At 36.8% G+C, this 19,185-nt stretch overlaps 1 long non-coding RNA gene across 1 annotated transcript; it reads right to left on the bottom strand.

The window, feature by feature from the left end:
• Positions 1-7,033: 7,033 nt before the first annotated feature.
• LOC125935435 (uncharacterized) lies at positions 7,034-12,381 on the bottom strand. The gene is made up of 3 exons (XR_007461674.1): positions 12,200-12,381; positions 9,116-9,181; positions 7,034-8,701 (listed from the first exon to the last, which is right to left on the bottom strand). It is a non-coding gene; the product is annotated as an uncharacterized LOC125935435 (long non-coding RNA).
• Between the last annotated feature and the right edge of the window lie 6,804 nt (positions 12,382-19,185).

The raw sequence follows: 19,185 nt of genomic DNA, 5'->3' as shown, positions 1-19,185 counted from the left end.
TCATTCTACAGGCTACTGTTCCAGGCCCCAGTCTGTGTCCTCTGGAAGGAGCGGGGCTCTGTATAGGGTTTGAACTCTGTGGTTAGCTCCATCCTATCTCCCATCTACCACTGCATACACCCCCTCCCTTAGGGGCAATCTGTATTTACTTCCACCTCAGCAGCTGGACTAAAACCAGGCCATAATCTATGGCCTCCTTCTGTCTTCTTTGGTCCCAGTAGGCACTGCCTCTGCACATTCCCCTCACTCACCAGGGGCTCAGCCTCTTACAGCCACTGAATGGCAGGCACATTTATCAAGAAATGTTCAGCCTTGTTAGCAAAACAAAAATTAGATACTATTTTACATGTATCATATTGGTAAAAAAATAGTAAAAAAAATTGGTAAAAAAATGATTATAAAGATATGGGTAAAAAAAGGAATCCTCATGATCTAAAATGACTTATGTAGCCATGGTGAAGAACAATTAGTCAATATTTTGTAAAATTAAATAAGCATTTACTCCACAAGCCTACAATTTCATTCCATAAAGAGGTCATTACAAGAGGGATACTCATGGCACTATTTATACCAGCAGGGAGCGCTAATTTTTGTTTAGTTTCCAACTCAAGAAGAAAGGGCAAGCAAAGTATGATAGGTACATGTGAGAGAATTAATTTCCAAGGGTATAAGTCATGCCCCTTAAAATATATGACTACAGGGAAGAATGTGATCAGAGATAAAAAGAAAACATAACGCAATCAAATTATCACAAGTAGTTCCTTAACCAGACTAGTTACTAAGCAGAATTATGAACTCAACAGTCAATACTTTTTGGAAGAAAAAAAAAGAGTAATTTCACCCAAAAGTAAATGTCTCAGATTATGTCTAGATCGAAGAGAAAGAATTGCTCTGAAGATTCTTTACTGTATTAGTTTCCTTTTGCTGCTACAGCAAATTACCACAAACCTGGTGGCTTAAAATACAAATGTATTATCTTACAGTTCCGGAGGACAGATGTTCAATATGGGCCTTACATCCTGAAATCAAGGTTTTCGGTTCTGTCTGGAGGCTCCAGGGGAGAATCTGCTCTCTTTTCTCCTCTGGGCTTTAGAAGTTGCCTGAATTCTTTGGATCTTGCTCCCTCCCTTCATCTTCAAAACACACCACTTCAGGGGTACCTGGGTGGCTCAGTCAGTTAAGCATCTGACTTCCGCTCAGGTCATGATCTCCTGGTCTGTGATTTCAAGCCCCACATAGGGATCTGTGCTGACAGCTCAGAGCTTGGAGCCTGCTTCGGATTCTGTCTTCCTCTCTCTCTGCTCCTCCCCTGCTTGTGCTCTGTCTCTCTCTCTCCCTCTGAAAAATAAATAATTACTTAAAAAGAAAATATAGCACTTCAGTATGTTTCCACTGTCTCATTTCTGTTCTATCACTCTCCCACTTCCCTCTACTAATCATTCTTGTGATTACATGAGTCCCACACAGGTTATCCAGAATACCTTCCCATTTCAAAACCTTTAATTTAATCCCTTCTACAAAGGCTCTTTTGACACTTGGAGTAACCTATTCAGAGGTTCTAGGGATGGGTGGTGGGAGGGGTTTGACATTTTCTTCCAGGGGCAGGGAGAATGAATATTTCAGCTATCAGAGAAAGACAAAAACAAAGCATGTGAGAGTAAATTCACCTAAAGTAAAATATAGTGAGGTAAGAATACAAACCCTAAATGAAACAAGAGCAATAGGGGGAAAAAAAGACACACCAACAGTGGATATCTATTGAGTAAAACAAAGCAGGACAAAATATAGGAACAACCCCAAGTGGGACATTAAACATAACCCAAGGAACAGAAGAAGAATTACACGAGATTTCTCCATGCTGTAGAATTTAAACAACTAGATTTAATAAAACAAGAGCTCTAAGACAAGATGTCATGTCAATGCAAAGATATAAAAATGGAGAGTTCAGAGCTGAGGAAAAAACAAAGACTCTAAACAAGGTCAAAACAGGGTAAGTAAACAAAGGAGAACCAGAAAGAAATAAGGTTTTAAATTGAAAAACTGGCATCTTGACTTAAGTGTAAAGGGAAGAGAGAAATAGGTAATTAACTAGAAGACAATGGATATAAAAAGGCTAAATGATGATACATAATTATAAAGAGGTTAACAAATAAAGCAGTTATTTAAGATATAATACAGTAAAATATCCCTAGAATACAGAAAGAATGGAACCACAAAGGAAGAGTATACATTTTTTCCAAAAAAAAAAAAAAAAAATTGAGAGCCTTACAGGAATTTATAACCCCCAGTTATATACATATACATATACATATACATATATATACATATATATACATATACATATGTATATATATGTATATACACATACATACATACATACACACACACACACACAAATGTATAAAAGACATATAATCTTAAAGGATAAAAGGAACAAGCAAAATTCTTCAGGTATTCTAAGAGAAGGAGCAAGTCACTTGAGAGGGGTAAACAGGAAGCTGGCTTCCCCATTCCATAGAGTGACACCTATTGCTTGAAAATAGAAGAGTATCCCCAGATACTGAAAGAAAGAAGGTGTGAAACTGTGATAGTATTTGTAGCCAAGTTGTTTTGAAGTGTAAGAGCAACTGGCAGACATGGTCAAAAGTGTATCTTTTTTTTTTTTTTTTTTCAGAAAGATGTGTGCTGTTAAGAGCCATGCCTGGAAAAGTCAGCTCTGTGATAGAGCCAACTCCAATGCCGTGAGAAAAGGACAAATGGAATACTCCATGCCAAAACACAGGAGAATTTTGACAGTAAACAACTGAGGGTGGGGACAGGAATGGGGTGAGAACTATATGAAAATAATAGTTTTACTATACTATTCCTTCTGAATAAAGTTTGGGTTTCAGGGCTGTCAAGGGCCTGCCCCTGACTTCCTGTCACCCGGTGGTGTCTTACCATGTGCTCCCAGACTGGCCAAATTTCGATGGTACCTCTGCACGATTGTGTCTAATCTCTGTGCTTGTGCCCAAACTCTTCTCACTCTTGAAAACTCATACAACATCTGGGGCTTCACTGTTACTGTAGTTAGTACAGTATATGGTTGCTTGGTCAACTTTAAGTCTCCTAGTTGAGGAATTTCTGTGTGTACATCTCTCACATGGTAGTGAGTGTTCACTGTCTTCTTGCAAGTAAAAAAAAAAAAAAAAGCCACACGTAATTATAACATTTTAAGAGCCAATAGAATTCTCAAAAATGTATCATCCATGAGCCTTAATTGAAAAGGCATACAAAAAAAATTAATATGATGATGAAATCCAGCCAACCCAGAGATGGCATTTTAAAAGTCCCCCAAATACTATGGATATGGTATAATGGCTGGGGAAGAGCAATGAATCCATTGAAGTATAAAAATAAAATAAAGCAAGCGCAAAGATTACAGTTACAGAAGAGAATGCAGAACAGAAATAGCTACAAAATCTAAAAAACAGAGAGAGAAAAGGGGAGTACAGATGGGCTACTTTTATCTTTTAATGGCAGGATTAAATGGATACTATCTAAGAGTGAAACTTAAATTCATACCTATCTCAACATTTTTAAAGTCTTTATTCTTAGTCATAGGAGTATTTCAAATATTACTACATTTGTGTTTATGAAACATTTACAGTTCAACATTGTTAGCTTCATTCGTATTTGATTTTTGATAAGTTCAAGTATACCTAATTTAATATTTTAATAACTATAGTATAACTCGTTTTCTGCAAAATAACTTCTGTTCCTCTTTCCATCCATCCATCCATTCATTTATGCATCCATCCATCTACTGATCTACTTGTATACAGGTATAAAGGAGGGTATTCAACTAGTTTGATATCCAACAAATGTGGAAAATGGTTACATTTGAGTAATTTTGAATAATTTTAAAACATAATTTTTAAGAACTTTTGAGGTCCCATTTTAATATGTATTACTTATACTAAGCTCACCCTAAAAGTTAAAGAAAATGTAAATCTGGGGAAAAAAGTTTGCAAACTGGATAATTCCTTGAGCATTCTTTTCTCTGAATACTTCCTCTTTTCAAAATACTTTTGCTTAATAATATCATTCAAAGTTTCCAAAGTTTTAAAGGAATATAATACTCCTAAAAAACACTTTTATGTGACTGTGCTCTTATAAACACAAGACAGAATTTGTGTGATAATGGATAACAATTATAGAAGATTTCAACAAAAAATAATCAACAAAGGAACAGCAAACACATTCAGTAACATTGCTAATCTACTTAATCTGGTACATGATCCAATGAGAGTGAAATGCATATAATTATGTAACTGGCAACCCCATGATGTACCTGTCCTGAAGACAGTCTCACAGGTCAACAATGTTTGTTTGTTTGTTTGTTTACATAGGCCCTCTAACATTTAATAGTAATTCAGGCCATGGCACAAATTCTTTTAAATGGACAGCCAGAATTATACAGAGTTGGGTGAGTCAAGGCTAAATTAACTCCTACTGAACTTTAATGGGAAAATATATCCTCAAGAAATTATCCAGCAAAATGTAAACCCTATAAGAGCTGGAACTATGATCTAGCTTTTCTTTTTTATTATTTTTTTAAACATTTATTTATTTTTGAGAAACAGAGACAGAGCGCCAGCAGAAGAGGGCCAGAGAGGGAGACACAGAATCTGAAGCAGTCTCCAGGCTCTGAGCTGTCAGCACAGAGCCTGACATGGGGCTCAAACTCACAAGCTGTGAGATCACGACCTGAGCCGAAGTCAGATGCTTAACTAAGCCACCCAGGCGCCCCTGTGACCTACCTTCTTAATTGCTCTAACTCTAATATCAGGAACAGTTAGACCTTTTAGATTTATTGCAAAAAATAATAAATCTATAAATGAATAATAATGAATAAATTCAGATAATCAGAAGTGCATTGCGGTTTTCTCTGGCTTTAATTACCTGACTTAAATTAGCTGGCGAAACAATGTTTCTTCTAATAAAACGTATCTATTCCAACAGAGAATATTTTAACTTTAAAACTCATTTACATCCATAATCTCTTCTCACAAAAGAATGGATCGGACTCATAATGTATAAAGAGAAAGGTTAAGAATGCTTCAGACAGTTAAGCAATCTGCTTGGTCATAGAACTTTGTGAGTATGGAAAAAGTCTTTCTGCTAAATTAACATGAAATGAAATTAGTTTTTCCTTAAACTAGGAGAGGCTGTATTTTGTTTTGAATGCTGCTCTTAATACACTATAAGCTTACTACAGCCATTACTTAGTAGGTTAATATATCAGTGGAAATTCTGACTTAATGAACCAGCCACAGGAGTTTTAACAATGCTCATCTTTTTAACACGCCCAAAAAGCAGATTTTTGTAGAGGTCAGAGACACTGACTAGAATAGCACTTGCTTCACACCAGCTCTCAAGAGGAAGCTTAAATAATAAATGTCACACCCTACTGTTAACAAGTCTTCCTACCGATGCAAAGCTACCCAAAAAGAAGTGTGAGGGTGAGTACAAGGAAGAAAAAGAGAAAGCGAAAAGAAGGATGTGAGTTAGCCTCTTCAATTTTTATCTATTTGAACGCCTTTGCCTCTGACAACTGGTACAAGGTGGAACGAACATCAGAGGATAGAGTAAGCAAGAAGAATGTGAGAAAGGGCTGATATCCCTACCCTGCCTCCAATTTTCTCTTTTCAGTTCTGCCATTACGCCATAGTGAATGTGTAGCTTGAAGGAAATGGGATGAGTGAGGTTAATTCCTGTAATGACCTCGCTTGAGTCAGACTTATGACTGTAAGGCAGAGCAGTTTAAGAGCATAAGTTCAAGCCCCGCGTCGGGCTCTGTGCTGACAGCTTAGAGCCTGGAGCCTGCTTTGAATTCTGTGTCTCCCTCTCTCTCTCTGCCCCTTCCCTGCTCATGCTGTCTCTCAAAAATAAATAAACATTGAAAAAAAATTAAGAAAATATGGTGCCAATCTTATTGATATGAAGATTAAGTGATCAAAGTCTTTTTTTTTTTTTTAAGGTTCTATTTATTTTGAGAGACAGACAGCAAGCAGAGAAGGGGCAGAGAGAGAGGGAAACAGAATTCCAAGCAGGCTGTCAGCATAGAGCCCACTGTGGGGCTTGAACTCACAAACCCTGAGATCATGACCAAAGTCAAGAGTTGGGGGGCGCTCAACCGACTGAACCACCCAGGCGCCCCAGTGATAAAAATTTTAATATACTTCTTGGATGATTGCTAACACTCAATAAATATCCGTCAAGAGTTGACTGTATGCTGAGTGTTTTCATATAAGATGGGTATACAGAATTACAAATCTAAGTCAAAATGTCAGGTTTGGCACTGAAAATCGAGCAAATGCAAACTGAAAACATTTGAAATAGCTAATTTACTTTCAGTACTTATTCTGTTTAAATATTTTCACATCCTACTTAATTTTAATGATGCTAGTCATTTAAGTCAATTTCCCCTCTCTGTTCTCCTTTATTAGTCCAAAATGGCAATTCTCATTTGCTTTTGACAATCTGATGAAAGTACTGCTTTTCTAAAATTCTCTTGAAAATTGGCATTGTGCTTTGATGAATATGTTTCCATTATCATTTAAATGCACTTTAAAATGGGTGCTCTGACAGATTAGATGCAAAAAGTTATACGTTGTCTGGCAATGGCTGTGTTTTACTACCTGTGGTGATAAAAACATTTCTTCCTATGGTGATAAAAGGATATTTAACATTTCATTTTGTCAAATTACCTGTAGTTAAGTTCCTTTATGGGAGTTTGCATAATAGGAAAAAGTAAGGTTCTACAAGTTTTTAATAAACTAACTGAATCACCCCAGGAGAAAGTAGTTACTAACCAACAGATGGTTTGCAAACATAAATCTTTTAACAGAGGCATAAGGGCTAACTGCCTGATGCCAACATTTGAGATTTCTTGGGGGATCTATTTTATTTATTTTTTAAACTATGATTAAAAAGTACTTTAGTTTGTACAATTTATTATCTGTACATCCATAATAGAAGTGTAGCCAGGTTTTGCTAACAATAACAACTTTTAATAAAGGTGATCTATTTTTAATTGCTACAATTTCCTTATAATATTCTATTATCATTTTAAATATATCTTGACATTTATTTCCAAGCAAAAACAGAGCTGATCCAGTGAAATGCATTTCATGGTAAGCACAGATGAGAAACATAAGATAATTATAAACTCCAAATTATTTCATAGAGGAAATATTCTGCAGCATATTACAAATGAATTTAAATATATACTTGGTTTGTGAAAGCCTTATGTAAACATAACCTGAATATACTTTAAAGGGAAAAACAGAGACTAAAACAAACATTTTTATAACCAGACCAAAGACAGTCAAATATACATTTAAATAATAGACTAGTGAAAAAAAAAAAAGAGAAAGAAAAGTAATTTTAGACAGAAATGTTCACAAAGAGTTTACTAATCAATCATCACATGCACATTCTTCCCCTAACACAACAATGTTGAATGGCTATTCCTTCCACCTCTTGCTTGCTTCCCATAAACAAGGAAGGGGGAGTTATAACTGCTTTATGATCTTAAAGAAACAGATTCTTGATCTAAGGTTCATTTTGAGGAAAAAGTGGTTTGCTTTTCAGAAACAGTTGTTCACTGTCATTTTTCCTAGAGCTTCTGGATCCAGAGAAAGAATGGGAAAGCATGGATTCAAACCTCCTGACATGAAGAGTTGTTGCCATTTCTTATAACCCAATAGGTTTCAAGGGTATCTTTTTCAGGTAACACTCCTTGGGGCCTTTTTGCTCCTTAATTGAAGAAGGGTAACCACTCTCTTCTTTTATAACGAAAAATGACTTTCCCAATGAAGAAGCCATTACTACTAACATATCACCATCCTCAGACATGGAGGACTGTAAAACTTTTCTTCTTCATATAATTACTCTGCATCATTCCCTACTACCATGAGGGCTATGAGGCTGGTTTTTTTTTTAATTTCACTTAATGTTTTCATTTTGGGGTCAGCAGGTATATTCTGGAGTTCAGGAGGAACTACACTATCTTTTTCAGAAGGCTTTCATGGAGAATTTGGAATGTGCACTGATTTGGGCTCAAGTTCCATCTTGGCTTTTTTTTTTTTTTCTTTTAAATTATTTACTGGTTTCTCTGTATGATTTATTTCACTTAGCATAACACTTTCCAGTTCCATCTGGTTTCATTCTTATGTGGATCCTGAGAAATTTAACATAAGATCATGGGAGAGGGGAAGGGAAAAAAAAAAGGGAGGGAGCCAAACCATAAGAGACTCTTAAAAACTGAGAATAAACTAAGGGTTGATGAGGGGTAGGAGGGAGGGGAGAGTGGGTGATGGGCATTAAGGAGGGCACCTGTTGGGATGAGCACTTGGTGTTGTATGGAAACCAATTTGGCAATAAATTTCATATTAAATAAATAAATAAATAAATAATAAATAATTTACTGGTTTCTTTGTCAAAAGTCTGGTTTCTTTTCATTTTTTGTCACTGATAATAATTACTTCACACCATCATTTACTTGCATCATAATCATAATAATTTGCTTGGCCTTGGAATAATTTTCTTCTGAAATATTCTTGAATGACTTCAGTAACATTTTGCATTGCATCTTTTAAAGTTCTAACAGCAGCTTCTTAGCATCCTTTTCATTCTTTACAAAAGTCATTGAATCCTGTGGAAGACAAAGCAGAATTTTGATTTTTAGATGTTTAGACAGATGACACCTTGAAGAAAAAAGAATTTAGGTGACAAAGCTAACCAAAAGTTCATTTGGGGTCTTTGGGAATTCAAATTGGGGAGATACAGATTGAGGAGGAAACTGAAATGTGTTCCAAAGGGGAGGAGTAAGACAGAATTTATAAAGGCAAAAACCATATGCTTGTGTAAGTTATTCTGAAAAAATTACGACTGATATAGGTAAAGATAATTAAGGTTGATCCATATAGGCTAGGTTACTATGCTAAATGCTGGGTTGAAATACAGCAAATTAAGCCTCATTCTGAGAATTCCAACAAGATGTACTTTTGTGGTTGGCACATTCTAAAAGTTCATATTCCATCCAAGTATGGAAGAGCCTAAGACTAACCTTCCCAGTGGTCTTCTGGCTCCATTTTATGGCCTCTTGGTATTCTCGACTTCATTTCAGATGTTTCTGCAAACAATATCAAATTCACTCCTTTTATTTTTTTTCCACTCCTTTTATTTAACAGATGAATAAATAAAATTACTTTCAGTGTCAAAGTAATATTTATTGTTAAAATAGGAGAAGATTCCAAATTCTTTAATTTCTAGTGCTCTTTACACTGTATCATATTGCTTCTTAAGGATTTCTTTATATTAAGCCTAGTTATTCATGGAGTTAATCGGAAAGAGAAAGAGGAGAAGGCAGGGAGGTCAGGGAGGAAGAAGAGGATGAAGAGAAAAGGAAAGATTTAGTTTATTGCTTTCACTATATACTTGAACATGAGTTTGAATTGTACAGATTCACTCATACAGAGATCTTTTTGTAAATATAACAGTACTGTAAATGTATTTTTTCTCTTCCTTATGGTTTTCTTATTAACATTTACTTGTATCTAGCTCACTTTATTGTAAGAATACAATACAGAATATGTGTAACATATAAAATATGTGTTAATTGACTGTTCATGTCATCGGTAAGGCTTCCAGTCAATACTAGGCTATTAGTAGTTAAGTTTCTTTTGGGGGGGGGGGGAGGAGACTCAAAAGTTGTACCTGAGCTTTCCACTACAAGAGGGCTGATGCCCCTACACCTGTAATGTTTGAAAATTAAGGGTACTAGGATTTCTTGATTTTCCTCAAATATCTAATATGCTTAAAGGGTTCTAGTCCAAAGTCTATTCTGCTCTCCTTGCAAACTCTTCTGAAATTCTCAACTACCTCATTACTTCCACTGTCGTTACCTCCCATCACCCTTCAGGTAAGCCTCAAGTGTGGATCTGCAGTTCTCTCATGGTCTTGGTCACCCTTCAGATTCCACTTGAGGTGAATAAGCACCACCACAGATGTCAAAGAGCAAAACAAAACAAGATTTATAAAGTGTCAAAGAAAACATCCAAGTCCAGACATTAGTAAGGAAAACGTCATGAAGGATGACTCTTGCACTTAGAGAATGCTCTCACCATCTGCTCTCTAACAGTCTTGAAGGTCAGACAGAAAGGACATTTTCAGGGAGGAGCAAACAAAGCTATGAGGAATGAAGTGGGGGGTGGTGATGAACAGGTGACATGATCAGACAGTTGAGCAAGGAGAATGCGTGTGTGTGTGTGTGTGTGTGTGTGTGTGTGTGTGTTTTATTTTTGGTCCTAATTCTCAGGAGGGACCATAAAGAAGAGATGTTTCATGATCCAGTGCTTGGAAGAACCTCAGGAACAAGTCAGAGTTTAGAGGGGAGGAGAAAAGTCTAACTAAATTTTAGTGGTCACATGTTCAGATTGACCAGTGAGAATAAGCAGGGCAGGTAATCGTTCAATAAACAAAGAGTGGGGATTTAGAATCTTTGTGTCTAGGTTTGTCACGGGGAATCTAGGGGAACATCCCAAGAGTTATCTATGTCATACAGAGAAGGGTGGTTCTTTGCATTGAGCTGTTGCCTGGAATACAAAAAAGGAGGGAGTTTCCTTATCATTGCTATTTTCCAGGAGTACAGAGATTAGGTAAAGGTGAACACTGCCACAACAAATACCAACTTTTCTTTTACTCTCATGAAGTATTATTTTACCTCAAGATGATGTTTCACCTTTGTAGCTTCCCCGTTCTCATCAGTAGCATCACTAAGAGCTCAGTGGCTCTGTGACAAGTGCCCACTCAGAGGACTTTTAAAGTGATTGCCCTTGATCACATAGCACTCCAAATTGATGCAGGTAAGCCACCATACATGCTTGGGATAAGTGATGGACAGTTCCTCCTACTCCACCTCCTTCTTGACAATCACTGTTATGTCTAGAATAACCTCAACTTTGGAGGGATATTAGCATATCTCCAGGAGAAAATTAGACCCCAAATACTTTTCTATCGTCAAAAATCTCTCTCTACAACATACCACTCAGCATCCTCATACTGCTATTTGCAGCTTCTTTATTTCCTAAAATCCCCTTCAGTGAGCCTTCTGGAGTGCCCCATTGACACCACCTCACTATGTGTCCCCAACTCCCTCTTCGTGTGCTCCGTGTCCATCACCTTGATGACATTGCTTCTTCCACGGCCTCTCAAGTGGACACTGCTTTCTGTCCTACCCAGTGTCCCCTGAGCTGCAATAGTGCTAGAGAGAAAAATCAAAGAACTCATTTGGTGTATTTATCAGGTTGGTGTTACATTTATAAATAAAGTTAGGGATAATTGATATCTTTTTGATGTTAAATCTACATATCCCCAAATACTGAAAGCATTGTCATTTTTTCAAGTCTCCTTTTGATTTTTGGTTCCTTCAGAACAATTATAATTTTTCTCACCTAACTAACTCTAGTTAAGACTATTTAAAGGTATTTTATTTTACTTTGTCATTTTAAATGGGGTATACTCTTCAATATATTGTCTAGAGAGATGCTTTTACACGTGAAGATGATTGATTTATATGTTAATTTTATGTATAGCTTAGCCCACAATTCTTGCTTTTCTAACATATTTAACTTGGCTAATTGTATTAGTTAATACTTCAAATAAAATGTAAGTAGTAAAGATAATAGTGAACATTTTTGTATTTTTTATCATAGGAGGAGTATCTCATTTTTCTCCCTAAATTGTTGGATTTTAAGTCAAGATAAATATTTTATCATGTTAAGGAAATATTAACCAATTTTAATTTTTATTTAATCAGTTGAAAATCAAAAAGATGCTAAATTTTATGACACACTTTTTCAGCATCTATGGAGATTTATCATGTGGGATTTATCTTTGGACATAATATGGTGAATTTTACTATTATGCTTCTTAATATTGAATAACACCTATATTTTTAGAATAAATCCCACCCTGATCCTGAGGCACTGTCTTTGCTATGGCAGAGTTATTTTACCTTTTCTCTTAGTTCACATATGTGTTCCTGGGTTGTATCCATTCTGCAATTCAACTTCTCTGTGGAGTTGTTTTTTTCATCAACTTTATTATTTTTCAGATTCAGTATTTCCAATCAATACTTTTAATGTCTTACCTTGATTCATGTTTCTGTTATCATTCCCCATATTTATTTTGCCTCTTCCTGTAAATCAAATTTAGCTGATTAAAAGGGTGTGTTTTCTTGTCTTTTTTTCACTAATGGTTGCTCCGCAAAAATGTCTTAATGTTTTCTGAGTTCATTTTTTTCCTGGAGAAACTGGCTCATTAGCCTATGATTTGAATCTGTGTGGAGAGATCAATGGCCAAGTCCTAGTATCCATGTTTGGAGGATAGAAATGCATTGTTTCTCAGGGCAGAGAGCATTGACACTTCTTTTTCCACAGGGTAATCATCATCCCTTGTGCTGTGTTGTTATTTAGTCCCTCCCCTCAACTGGGGCATCTGAGAATAATTCTGATGCTACCCTACTAGTCTGGCTAGCCCAGAGCTAGATTTTTTTTTTTTTCTACTTTCAGAAGGAAATATTGTGGTGCTAATATACAAAAGTTGATACGAAGACCAGAGACTACTTAAAAACCTCTCCTCAACCCATACTCACATCTGCAGTGTTTTTCCCTGTTCCACCATGGATGTTATTTTAATAGACAAACTGTTACCATCTTGTATTTCTCACCCTTGGTGTTTCTCATCTTTCTAATAGTTGTTAAACTATTTGTTGTTAAAACTAGTTGTTAAACTACCCATCAGCCTCCTTAAGCCTTCAGTACCATCTCCAAAATGGGGGCCGTGCAAGAAAAAAGGTAGGTCCATGCTGGTTGTACTATATTTGGAGGAAATAGAAGTCTCCATGCATTTCTACTAAGAATTTGTTTCTTTAGTCATTAAACTGATTCAAAGAAGTTAAGGGCTTAAAAGTGATTGAAGCAACTTAATAATATTCCTAGCAATTTATTTAAAACACCAATAGTATGTTCCAAGTGTGAGACTGACTTATTTTAGTTTGATATTTCACCAGGTCTGATCAGATACCAAGGCCAAGACTGTCTGATCCCAGAATGCCTAGCCACACTCAGTAACAGTCATAAGTGAACTCAGTTGGTCCCATCCATTTCCTCAATGACTTAAAGGATTTTAGAATACCATCCCCCATTTTCTATACTTTCATAGTTGTTCTGCCTTCCCTGGAATGTTGGGAATCTGTAACCCTAGAGACCTAACTTGACTAGAAACTGACTGCTTCCTTCCCCACCCTATCATTGAAGGAGCATTAAAACTAATTTAATTCATAATTTATATATCTGTATCACAGTGTACAGGTCCATTTATTTAAGGGGAGAAATACCCATTTCCAGTTTCACCACTATAAACAGCTGATTTATAATTAGACCAGCAGACAGTTTACTGGGAATCTGTTTCCCTATGAGCTGGAGTTTGATATCTGGGTATTTTCAACAAATCTCCACTATAGCCAAATGATGGAAAAGCTCAGGTTCTGCTCCCTTGACTGAAATTTAAATGTCCTGTACTGGGGTCCTTCCTATACACTAGCGGTAGATGTCAGATGGTATATCTTTCCCCTAACCAGAGTAGACCTCTTACGATAAAGCTTTTACCCAAGAAAATCATCTAATCATTCATGTCTCTCTCACCCTCTTCTAGTAGCAATAATTTCTAGATGAAACAGAAAACCAGAGAATGGTAACGCATCAGTATTAATCCCCAGGTGAGTTTTCACCCCTCACTTGGACTTCAGCATGCTGGTCCTGGTTCCAGGTTTGCACGTTCTCATTACTCTTCCCTTTACTGGTTATTATTCTTGGTTGCCCACTGTAATCCTTGGGGAGCTTTTGTAAATACCGATGCCTTGTCCCAATTCACCCTACTATCTCTACCCTCACCTCTACCAAAATTCGTATTTAATTGTTCTGAAACATGACCTGGGCATTGAAATTTTAAAAAAGCACCCCCACGCACCCACCCAGATGATTCTAATATGTGGTCAGAATGGCTAGTGCCTCATTCAGAATTTTTCTGCCAACTCGTGAGACCAGATGTGGATTTTTTTCCGCCACAAATCAAGGCTGGCTACATAAATTGTAGCACACAGTACAAAGTGGAAATACAGACTCCCTTATTCAAAAATTGTTAAGAATTTCAAGCCTGTGATAGGAGAGTATTAAATCCAGCCTGGGATCTGTCTGAGAATATGCACAGGTAGCTTGTCCATGAAGCTAGCCCTGTCTGAGATCCAATGGTAATAGTTCATTGCTTTTCCTCTTGTGGGTTTTTTACTTTCATATTTTTCTGTCTCCCTACTAAGTCTCTTTAGTCCACCCATTCTTCATGTGGCATTACCCTTTCCCACACCTGACCTCAGCTTTGGTGGGTAAAGGTAGTCTATTAATAGCAACCTGAGTCGTGAGAATCTTCTGTCTCCTTCCTTGGCCATTCCTTTTTGAAGTGGCATTGTCCTCTTTTCCTTATTTGGTTGTTCCTGGGACATTCTAGCGACTATTTCTGAAGACTATATTTTAAAATTTATTTGATAGATTTCAGGGAAAGAAGATACTTAGAAAGAACTTTAACCATAACATTTTACCCAGAACACAATCATAATTTTGTTTTTCTGGATTATAATATAACTTGTTATATGGAAGTAGTGAAATCATTAATTGGCAAAGGAAAATTAAGACAGAGAGTGAGAAAATGACCTTAAAGGCATCATTATATATGATGGGTATTCTTTTTAATTAATTAATCAATTTATTTATTTATTCATTTTGGGAGACAGAGAGATTGCACACGAGCATGAGCAGGGGAAGGGCAGAGAGACAGGGAGAGAGACAAAGAATCCTAAGCAGGCTCCACATTGTTAGCACAGAACCAGATGTGGGACTCGAACTCACAAACCTTGAGATCATGACCTGAGCCGAGTCGAATGCTTAAGCAAGCGACTGAGCCACCCAGGTGCCCCAAGCAATGGGTATTCCTAAAACAAAGCTCCTATCTTGGGCTAAAGGAAGACCAAGAATAATGTAACTACAGGCTACTTAACAAATATATTGTAACTCGGTGAGACTTTCTGGACTTACTTTTCTCCTGCCACGCTTGCCCGTTTCAATTACAGCTTCTTCTCCTTCCCAGCACTTCCAAAAACTTGAAGAAGTGACAACACAAGATGCATGTCTGAAAAGAGATTTAAGGATCAGAGAAACATAGCCCATAATAATCATCACATCTTTCAAGATGAAAGCATTTTTTTGACTCTTGGGCCAGGACTGCAACCGAATTTCAGGACCCAGCACTCCCTTACCCTCAGAAAGATGGAGCTGTCAGCACCTCTGACAGGACTCTGCATCTAATACTCGGCTGACCTTGTGGCGTGCAGAGGATTTACTACACACGGTGAGTGGGGAAGGAGCCAGCACTGCCGTGATATAGTGCGGTGTCAAATAAAGTGGGAGAAAGGCTGCTCAGTCAGGATCTCAGGGAGACTTTAATCCTCACCAGCCCAGAGCTGAAGTTTATATGACAAGCAGATGTGAAATCTCCACTGGGAATTCAGCAGCCAGGGACTCTAGAAAGGGAAAAGAAAGGCCCAATAATATGAGAGATATAACAGTGAGCCCAACAGGTTCACTCAATTCTAGCTGGTCTATGGTAACTGATGTGTTATGATCTGCTGATCCTGCCTTCTTTCTTTTTAACCATGTTCTTCCAATTCTTTAAAGTTAGGCTCCAGTCGAGATGCCTAACTCAAGTTTTCCCTGATGGCATCAGCACTATTTTTTTCTTGGAAGGTTTATTTATTTTTTGAGAGAGTGTGTGCACACAAGTCGGGGAGGGGAAGAGGCAGGGGGAACAGAGGATCCTAAGCAGGCTCTTCTACACTGACAGCAGAGAGCACAATGCCGGGCTCGGACCCATGAACCATGAGATCATGACCTGGGTTGAAGTCAGATGCTTAACCAACTGAGCCACTCAGGCACCCCTATTATTTTCTTTTCTGAATATCCCCCCTCCTGTCAATCCACAATTTAAAAACATATATATATGTTATATATATATAACACACACATACAGTATATATATTACTCTATTCTGTTGCTAAGTCAAGTATTTTGTAGATTAGAAAGCCAACATGAAATGCATATGCACGGTTTACCATACTCATGTTTTGTCACACCAACTAGAATGCCTGATCCTGTGGGCAGAGCCACTGGACAACCCCTGTCTAGTCATTTGGATTCGAATGATGCTGAATGCAATGCTATGAACCTATCATCCAACTTTCAGTAAAAGTGGGTGTTGCTGCATGTATTGAAAGACAGATGTAATCTGTCAATTCAGAATGAAGCATTATTGTAGGTAAATGTAATTCTTGTGAACTTGGGAAAAAAATTCAGTGGAGCTAAATTTGTTTTTCCTTTTTTTTTTCTTTTTTACCAGGTTTGAAGTTTGTTTAACTATACAGAGGGGCGCCTGGGTGGCTCAGGCGGTTAAGCGTCCAACTTCTGCTCAGGTCAGGATCTTGCGGGTTTGTAGGTTTGAGCCCCATGTTAGGGTCAGTGCTGACAGCTCAGAGCCTGGAGCCTACTTCGGAATCTGTGTCTCCCTCCCTCTCTGCCCCTCCCCCACTCATGCTCTCTCTTTTTCTCTCTCTCTGTGTCTCTCCATAATAAATAAACATTAAAAAAAATTTAAACTATGCAGAAAGGGTGAAAAGCAGAGGAAAAGAAGGAAACAGAAATCAGAAACACAGAACAGCCTGATACTGTATGAAATAAATGGAAACATCTTCCTCAGCTTCTGTATCAATAATGTGTTCAAATCTCACAGGCTAGTTTTTCTTCTAAGGCAGCTGACACAGGTTTTAAATGTCTACCTAAATACACAGTCCATAGTACTGTTTCCTTCTAAGAAGAAGGCAGATCTTGGGATGGGAATTTAATACGAATCAAACAAACAGAACGATAAAAATATCTTTACCAAATACCACAGGTCTATTTGGTGGTAAAGGTTTGCTCCCGGGGGGAATCAAAACAAGACGATAATTTAATTACTTCTAATTTTAGCACAATAAATTTAGTGGCCTGAGAGAAACTTATGCCAACTTGCGACATAGAAACTATGAGTGAATTCTTTTTTCTGGCATAATTTATTTTTTGAACTACCTCTATCTCATCCATGGATTAAACATGAACATCCCCAGTTAATATTTCTGACTTCTGTAAATTTATGCACATAACTCTCTTTTCCTTTAATTCCTTCCAAGGGATCTGGCTTCCCATTACCTCCAGAAGCAAGCATATATAAATGATTACTTTTCCAGGGAAGTAGACCTTGTGTCACCTCTCATGTCTTTTACACGAGCATCCTTAACTTAATTCTCAAACCCAGTCCAATAAGCCAGCTCTCCTTCTCCACATGCAAGAAAAGCCCTTATTACTACTTGCTCTGCATTATCCCAAAACTACCATTAGTATATAATTCAAGTTAAGATGTGGGAAATTATCACGGTCAATTCCCTCACATTTCATCAATTTTCCTGAATTTTCATAGCGATACTCAGTTTTAGCTGACCTGACACCTCTGCAGGGCCCACATAGAGTATGAAGAGCAAAGGATACCAGAGCTGTTCAAAAAATGCTAGAGGAACAAATGAAGGACCATGGCCGTCAGGAATTCTTTTTTTTTTTTTTTTTTTTTTAATTTCAGAATCTGTGGCTGTTTAACTGAATTGAGATGGGACACAGGAATCTGGCCTACAGATCTATGGAAATCACAGATGCTCTCAGCTATTGACCTACTTAGGGTACACATCCTTAGAACAGATGATTTATTATGACTAAACTCAGGATATATCTATAGTCTCAGAGTTTATGTACCTAGAGCCTTTGAGGATGCAACGTGTACCAAATCCTAAGTACTTTTCACTCCTGTAGTTACTATCATTGCTTTGTTTTGTTTGAGTGGTTTTTGGTTCACCTGACTCATCTCCTCTATTATACTAATAGAACCTTGGGAATCAGTGGCATATTCCAAAAACACAATAGACACTTACATACTTCAGAAACTATAAATAAAAATTCCTTACCTACTCTGTGACTAGAAAATAAAATAATAAAATAAAAATGAAATAATAAAATAATTAAAAAAATAAAATGTTTAATCAATCAATTGATCATTTTACATTTACATTTTACATCTGACTCTTTATGACAGTAAAGAATACTTGTCCATGATATCTTCCACTCAAGGAAATGAACTATTTCAACTGAACTTACTGGTTACTTTGGTAATTTGGTAGCAAACTGAATTAAAAACAGTCTTAAAATGATATTAGAAGAAAAGTGTTTCTAAGTTTGATTTACAAGTGTGATGTTAAAAAATAAAGAAATAATACAATCTGGTACCATGGGATTAATTAGGAAATGGAGTGCTTAGTTTTAACACATTTAAGAAAGAAATCTTCAAAAAATGTCTAAGAGATAAACAATTGAAAATGCACAGAAAATAAGTAAAATATAAATGTAAAATAATCAGTGTTCATATAATTCACAAATTTCATGGTGTGTAGATCAAAGTATTTTATTCATGTATTATAAAACCAGAATAAGGAATAAAACAGTGATTCCTCACTGAATATTTCCAATGAAAAAATAAAATTATAATTATTTGGCTTCTTTGTTTTCATGACCACTTTATTAGCCTAAAATATAAAATGCTCATAAATAAAACTGTTTCTTTTTTTTTTTAATTTTTTAATGTTTATTTATTTTTGAGAGAGAGGAAGACAGAGTGTGAGTGGCGGAGGGACAGAGAGAGAGGGAGACAAAGAAAACGGAAGCAGGCTCCAGGCTCTGAGCTTTCAGCAGAGAGCCTGATGCGGGGCTGGACCTAACAAACTGCTAGATCATGACCTGAGCAGAAGTCGGATGCTTAACTGACAGAGCCACCCAGGAGCCCCAGTAAAATAATTTCTTGAGAGTAGTCAAGTTAATTCTGAATATTACATAAACTCATGAAAAGAGTAGCAAATGTATTAGCACCTTTTATAGAGTAATATGAATTAATAAA

This window comes from Panthera uncia (genome assembly GCF_023721935.1).
Source record: "Panthera uncia isolate 11264 chromosome A1 unlocalized genomic scaffold, Puncia_PCG_1.0 HiC_scaffold_17, whole genome shotgun sequence".
Lineage (NCBI taxonomy): Eukaryota > Metazoa > Chordata > Mammalia > Carnivora > Felidae > Panthera > Panthera uncia.
This window is presented reverse-complemented; position numbering and strand designations above follow the sequence as displayed.